Below are 7,500 nucleotides of genomic sequence, written 5' to 3'. Positions count from 1 at the left end.
TATTCCGCTGGTTTGTTGCTCGATCAAATCCAGCAGTGGCTCCAAGCACAGGTTGAATAGCAGCGGTGACAAAGGGTCGCCCTGCTTAACTCCCCTGAGGATCTTAAGCTCGACCCCGGTGCTGTTTTTAGATTTTATTGTGGTCTTGCCCTCGTTATACATGTTCCTGATCAAGTCAGTAATGGGGATCGGCACGCCCTTCCTCCTTAGGCAGGGGACGATTGCCGAGTGGGGCACTGTGTCGAAGGCTTTGGAGATATCCACAATAGTGAATACCCCGCCTTTCTTTTTCTTGCTATAATCCAAGGCAGCGCTCAACAGGTCGATGTTTATTTTACAACCGCTTTCAGCGGTGAATCCTTTCTGCCTTGGATTCAACACAATGCCCCTCCTTATCCTCCCGTCAATTATGGAGGAGAAAATACGGCCGAGAATGGGGCCTATAGTTATAGGCCTCCAATTCTCGACCAGGCTGCTCGACTTATTTGGTTTTGGTATTAATGTTGTTCTATTTTCCTTCCATATAGGAGGAAAATAGGAGCAATAAAGTAAGATATTGTACAATACAGCTAAAATGGTGGGCAGGCCAGGGATCAGAAGGTGTTCCTTCTGGAAGCCATCCGGTCCTGCTGCAGCCTTCATTCTTATTCTGCTCAATTTCTCCGCCACATCCTCAACAGCAATTGGCGGGAAGACCTCGCATAAGGAAAGCTCAGAGGCTCTACTTCCTGGGACGGGGGCTTCAACAGGTCCTGTCTGGCCCCATAAATCCTCATAAAGCCTCCTCACTTCCTCGGCATCAGGCAGATCCCTAGCCGGTTGGAGGAAGGCCCGATCATCATTTATTACGGCATCGGCCAACCTCCTTGGATTTTCTGTAAACAACTCCTGGCAACGAGCGTATGAGTATCTTTTTCTAGCATTTCTATTACCTTTTTTCTTTCCTTGGTGACCAATCCTCTTGTTCTTAACTGAACTTGCCCTCTTTTTACTATTAATTTCTTTTATGGCTCCATAGAGCGTGAATTCTAAAAATTCATTTATAGCACTCTCAAGGGCTTCCCTATTTCCCTTGAGAGAGACCCAGATTGTCATCAGTCGAGTGTGGACCCACCTTAAAACAGGTGGCACCTCGACTTGTGTCATTATTGCGGACTCTAGCTGGAGTCTCCACTGTTCATATTCTAGACCGCTGACTCCAGGTTCTTCGAAACACGCATTGCCTGGATCAACGGGATCGCACCCTCCCTCTGTCACCTGAGTGGGCTCTTGGGAACTTGTTTCCTCACCAATCAGCCTCAGCTTTTTACGCTGGTATCTGATTTGTTCGATCGTCTTGCTGGTGAAGATCTCACTGATCATTTTGTTGGGGAATTTGTGGTCTTTATATATCTCCCAAAGTTCCCTCAACTGAGCCAACTCCTCCGCCGTCCATTTTTTCTCAGGGGGGTCCGTTCCCCTCCTTTTGACATTTCTTACGGCAGGGTGCGCATGCCGCTCGTGGGTAGATAGCCCTCTAAGCGTCCCAAAGCTCATGGGGCAGGTTTCGCATCTATATGAACCACTGGGTCCTTGACTTGTTCCTCTACAATGAGGCAGGTGGCATCTGGCCCCATGAAGCTTCGGAAAGCCTTTCCCACAGTCTTTGCATCTCCATTGGATGCGGGCTGTCACATGATGTTGCTCCAGGTGCCGCCCTAAGTCTGACAATGACAAAAAGAAAAGGTCGATTTCCCGTTTCTGGCAGACAGGGCAGGCAACCTGGTCACCCACGATCGGTACCATGATGTCAATCGTGTCCGGGGATGAAGCCAAATCGTCAACAGAGGTCCCCTCCAGAGCGGAAGAATCCGCCGCGACGTCTCCGGGACCGAGAGGTGCCGCGTCCGAGGCGCTTTCTATGTCTTTATTTACCATGATATTTTATTCTATTATTTTTCTCAATCATGCCCAATCGTTAACCTTATTACTGCCAAGTCGTGCCATAGCTAATCAAGGAACGAGTTCCTTTCAGGGAGATAATTCCATACTTCACGGTGAAATTCATCGTTAGATCGGCAAGCCGATTTTTTGGTTTCGTCTCTCGCTCCTTCATCGCCGCACTCCATTTGGCCATACTCGGTGTCCGGGGGGATGCGCCCCGCGCTGACACAAATGAGTATGTTACCGGCCGTACCACGAGGAGGTAGGAGTGCGACTTGAGCAAACGGGGCCGAAGCCCCGCCTGCCCCCAAGCAACTATGACTCTTCCATCGTTGGAGACAAGCCGTTTTCCAACGTCCCGCCACCCAACGAGCAAGATCGCTTCGCTCAACCAGCAACCCTCGCGCGGCTCTTCCAGCACACACGTAGGCAAGCCATGCCACCTTCCAGCTCATCCGCCTAAGTCCCAGCGGCGTATCGTTTTTGGGCGAACGCGGCTAAGGGCCAGCGGCATATTACTTTCTGGCGCGCACAGCCAAGTCCCAGCGGCGTATTGCTTTCTTTTATAACGTCACTAGTCAGATGACGAGGCTGCTGTTCACCTTTTCCGTTTCGTGTAGCACGAATTCGGCTTAAAAAAAAAATATGGCGATGCGCCGCCAAGACCGGCCGCACCTCGCTATATAGCAAGCGCAACCAAGTCCAAGCGACACACCGCCCTTGTAACGTCACTAATCTAATGACGAGGCATTTGGCTAAAACCTGCGATCCTCGATACGAGGACCGTACTTCCGAGGTTTATCCCCCTCGTAGGGACATTAAAATATAACATATTTGCTATGTAACCCAAAGGTTACAGCAAATTTATTCACTATCATGCATGGACGTAACAACAAAATAAATAAATAAATAAATAAATAAATAAATAAAGAAATAAATAATAATTTAAAAAACTGGGTCTGACTTATGTATCTAAAAATATGTTACACAGCTCTATGGAGCTTCTCAATACGTTCAGTACTAATGTTTTGATAATTTGGCCACCAATACCCATACGCTTGAGGTTACTTTCCGTCGAAGGCGTTATGGCACCACGACTGCCCAAGACCACCGGTATTACTTCTCCCTTGCCGACATTAAATCTTGCCTTTAGGTGTTCGAGGCATGGCCGATATTTGTTGACCTTTTCCTTCTCCGCGCGCGAGAGGTAATCCTTATTCTCATAGCGGACGGTCACGTCGACCACGAGAACCCTTTCCTCGTTTTTAACTACGAGGTCCGGCTTGAAAAGAGCACCTCCCACCCGGAGCGTAGGTTCAACAAAAACTTCATTATTTTTTCGTAGACTTTCGGCAAGGGTCATTTTCGCTTCATCATGCCGCTTTATCCTCAGGCCCTTAGTGTACTGGCACAGCCCGAGTATATGTCCAAGGGTCTCGGGCTGGGCTCGACATTTTCTACAATTGATGTCCAAATTTTTGTCGACTCGTGCCAGCACTGTTCTTGTGCCAACAGTGTTGGTCCTGAGTTTAAGCGCATCTATAAATCTTGATGGCTTGAGCAGTTCGCAATCCTTAAGCCACACATTGCCAGCTTTGCTTCTCGAGAAGTCAGGTACGCCCTGTCCCTGACTTCTTAGTTCTGCCCATTGCTTCACATGCCCCGCTTTTAATCTTTTTCGGGCTCTTTCGATATCTTCCACAGAGGCTGGCCAATTGATCCTCAGTGAGTTTGCCATCTTTTTCAATTTCTCATTGTACTTTTCATCAACCAGGCTGGAGACCGCCGGGTCGATCGAGTCCTTTATTTTAATTGCACTTTTTAGGGTGCCAAGTTTGACGATGTGCTCGAACCTCGGCAACCCTAATCCGCCCCAGGATTTGGGGGCATAGAAAAAAACCAGTGGCAGTTGAAGGCGTTAGATGGAATATAGCCTTTATTTCCTGCCTGACTTCGCTGTCCAGCAATCTTAAAACGCTGTCACTCGGCGGGCTTACGAGCAGGTTATAAATATATCGGGGAAAGATATGTTTTGTGATCAATTCGAGCTTCTGGCATGGCTTGAGTGAGAGCTTTCTAACTCTCCTCACCACACTCAGAAGCTCGGGAACGATTATGCCACAGTGTATGCCTTTCCAGGGCCCCATTTTGGCGCCTAAGTACCTGAAGGCTTCGTCAGGATCGACTGTTGGGATGGTGTTGTTCCCATGTTTAATTTTTGGTTCTTTGATGAACCAAGTACGCCTTTCTGCGACTACTTGAAATGCCTGGCATTTATCCCTTGAGATGGTCATACCGAGGCCGTTCAGATACTCGTCAAGCACATCCACTTGGCGTTGCGCTTCCCCGATATCGGCGCCGAGCAACACTACGTCGTCAGCAAAAGCCAGGACAGGAATCTTTCTTGTCTCATTCACGTTTATTCCGCTGGTTTGTTGCTCGATCAAATCCAGCAGTGGCTCCAAGCACAGGTTGAATAGCAGCGGTGACAAAGGGTCGCCCTGCTTAACTCCCCTGAGGATCTTAATCTCGACCCCGGTGCTGTTTTTAGATTTTATTGTGGTCTTGCCCTCGTTATACATGTTCCTGATCAAGTCAGTAATGGGGATCGGCACGCCCTTCCTCCTTAGGCAGGGGACGATTGCCGAGTGGGGCACTGTGTCGAAGGCTTTGGAGATATCCACAATAGTGAATACCCCGCCTTTCTTTTTCTTGCTATAATCCAAGGCAGCGCTCAACAGGTCGATGTTTATTTTACAACCGCTTTCAGCGGTGAATCCTTTCTGCCTTGGATTCAACACAATGCCCCTCCTTATCCTCCCGTCAATTATGGAGGAGAAAATACGGCCGAGAATGGGGCCTATAGTTATAGGCCTCCAATTCTCGACCAGGCTGCTCGACTTATTTGGTTTTGGTATTAATGTTGTTCTATTTTCCTTCCATATAGGAGGAAAATAGGAGCAATAAAGTAAGATATTGTACAATACAGCTAAAATGGTGGGCAGGCCAGGGATCAGAAGGTGTTCCTTCTGGAAGCCATCCGGTCCTGCTGCAGCCTTCATTCTTATTCTGCTCAATTTCTCCGCCACATCCTCAACAGCAATTGGCGGGAAGACCTCGCATAAGGAAAGCTCAGAGGCTCTACTTCCTGGGACGGGGGCTTCAACAGGTCCTGTCTGGCCCCATAAATCCTCATAAAGCCTCCTCACTTCCTCGGCATCAGGCAGATCCCTAGCCGGTTGGAGGAAGGCCCGATCATCATTTATTACGGCATCGGCCAACCTCCTTGGATTTTCTGTAAACAACTCCTGGCAACGAGCGTATGAGTATCTTTTTCTAGCATTTCTATTACCTTTTTTCTTTCCTTGGTGACCAATCCTCTTGTTCTTAACTGAACTTGCCCTCTTTTTACTATTAATTTCTTTTATGGCTCCATAGAGCGTGAATTCTAAAAATTCATTTATAGCACTCTCAAGGGCTTCCCTATTTCCCTTGAGAGAGACCCAGATTGTCATCAGTCGAGTGTGGACCCACCTTAAAACAGGTGGCACCTCGACTTGTGTCATTATTGCGGACTCTAGCTGGAGTCTCCACTGTTCATATTCTAGACCGCTGACTCCAGGTTCTTCGAAACACGCATTGCCTGGATCAACGGGATCGCACCCTCCCTCTGTCACCTGAGTGGGCTCTTGGGAACTTGTTTCCTCACCAATCAGCCTCAGCTTTTTACGCTGGTATCTGATTTGTTCGATCGTCTTGCTGGTGAGGATCTCACTGATCATTTTGTTGGGGAATTTGTGGTCTTTATATATCTCCCAAAGTTCCCTCAACTGAGCCAACTCCTCCGCCGTCCATTTTTTCTCAGGGGGGTCCGTTCCCCTCCTTTTGACATTTCTTACGGCAGGGTGCGCATGCCGCTCGTGGGTAGATAGCCCTCTAAGCGTCCCAAAGCTCATGGGGCAGGTTTCGCATCTATATGAACCACTGGGTCCTTGACTTGTTCCTCTACAATGAGGCAGGTGGCATCTGGCCCCATGAAGCTTCGGAAAGCCTTTCCCACAGTCTTTGCATCTCCATTGGATGCGGGCTGTCACATGATGTTGCTCCAGGTGCCGCCCTAAGTCTGACAATGACAAAAAGAAAAGGTCGATTTCCCTTTTCTGGCAGACAGGGCAGGCAACCTGGTCACCCACGATCGGTACCATGATGTCAATCGTGTCCGGGGATGAAGCCAAATCGTCAACAAAGGTCCCCTCCAGAGCGGAAGAATCCGCCGCGACGTCTCCGGGACCGAGAGATGCCGCGTCCGAGGCGCTTTCTATGTCTTTATTTACCATGATATTTATTCTATTATTTTCCTCAAACATGCCCAATCGTTAACCTTATTACTGCCAAGTCGTGCCATAGCTAATCAAGGAACGAGTTCCTTTCAGGGAGATAATTCCATACTTCACGATGAAATTCATCGTTAGATCGGCAAGCCGATTTTTTGGTTTCGTCTCTCGCTCCTTCATCGCCGCACTCCATTTGGCCATACTCGGTGTCCGGGGGGATGCGCCCCGCGCTGACACAAATGAGTATGTTACCGGCGGTACCACGAGGAGGTAGGAGTGCGACTTGAGCAAACGGGGCCAAAGCCCCGCCTGCCCCCAAGCAACTATGACTCTTCCATCGTTGGAGACAAGCCGTTTTCCAACGTCCCGCCACCCAACGAGCAAGATCGCTTCGCTCAACCAGCAACCCTCGCGCGGCTCTTCCAGCACACACGTAGGCAAGCCATGCCACCTTCCAGCTCATCCGCCTAAGTCCCAGCGGCGTATCGTTTTTGGGCGAACGCGGCTAAGGGCCAGCGGCATATTACTTTCTGGCGCGCACAGCCAAGTCCCAGCGGCGTATTGCTTTTCGAGCACGCGCGGCAAAGTGCCAGCGGCGTATTGCTTTCTTTTATAACGTCACTAGTCAGATGACGAGGCTGCTGTTCACCTTTTCCGTTTCGTGTAGCACGAATTCGGCTTAAAAAAAATATGGCGATGCGCCGCCAAGACCGGCCGCACCTCGCTATATAGCAAGCGCGACCAAGTCCAAGCGACACACCGCCCTTGTAACGTCACTAATCTAATGACGAGGCCTGTGGAAACCTTAAGAGAGTCATAGTTACTCCCGCCGTTTACCCGCGCTTTTTTGAATTTCTTCACGTTGACATTCAGAGCACTGGGCAGAAATCACATTGCGTCAACACCCTTGGGGGCCATCGCAATGCTTTGTTTTAATTAGACAGTCGGATTCCCCTAGTCCGTGCCAGTTCTGAGCTGAGCGTTGAATGGCGGCCGAAGAGAACGACCGCGACGGTATAACCGCCACGGAAGCCTCGCAGCAAGGAAGATCCGCGGGAGGCCAAGGCACGGGACCGAGCTCGGATCCGGGGTGCGCGACGATATCCACTCCCGAGAGAGATAGATACGCCGCGTCCCGTTCAGCTCGCCCAGGCCCGGCACGTCAGCCAAACCCGCTTCCCGACCAAGCCCGACACGCCCCGCTCCTCAGAGCCAATCCTTATTCCGAAGTTACGGATCCAAT

At 49.7% G+C, this 7,500-nt stretch overlaps 1 pseudogene; it reads right to left on the bottom strand.

The window, feature by feature from the left end:
• The window catches only part of LOC143304907 (large subunit ribosomal RNA), a 12,806-nt pseudogene that overhangs the window by 2,911 nt on the left and 2,395 nt on the right, over window positions 1-7,500 (bottom strand).

Source organism: Bombus vancouverensis, unplaced genomic scaffold, assembly GCF_051014615.1.
Source record: "Bombus vancouverensis nearcticus unplaced genomic scaffold, iyBomVanc1_principal scaffold0063, whole genome shotgun sequence".
Classification (NCBI taxonomy): domain Eukaryota; kingdom Metazoa; phylum Arthropoda; class Insecta; order Hymenoptera; family Apidae; genus Bombus; species Bombus vancouverensis.
Note: the sequence above shows the minus strand (reverse complement) of the source record. Positions and strands in the feature narration are given on the sequence as shown.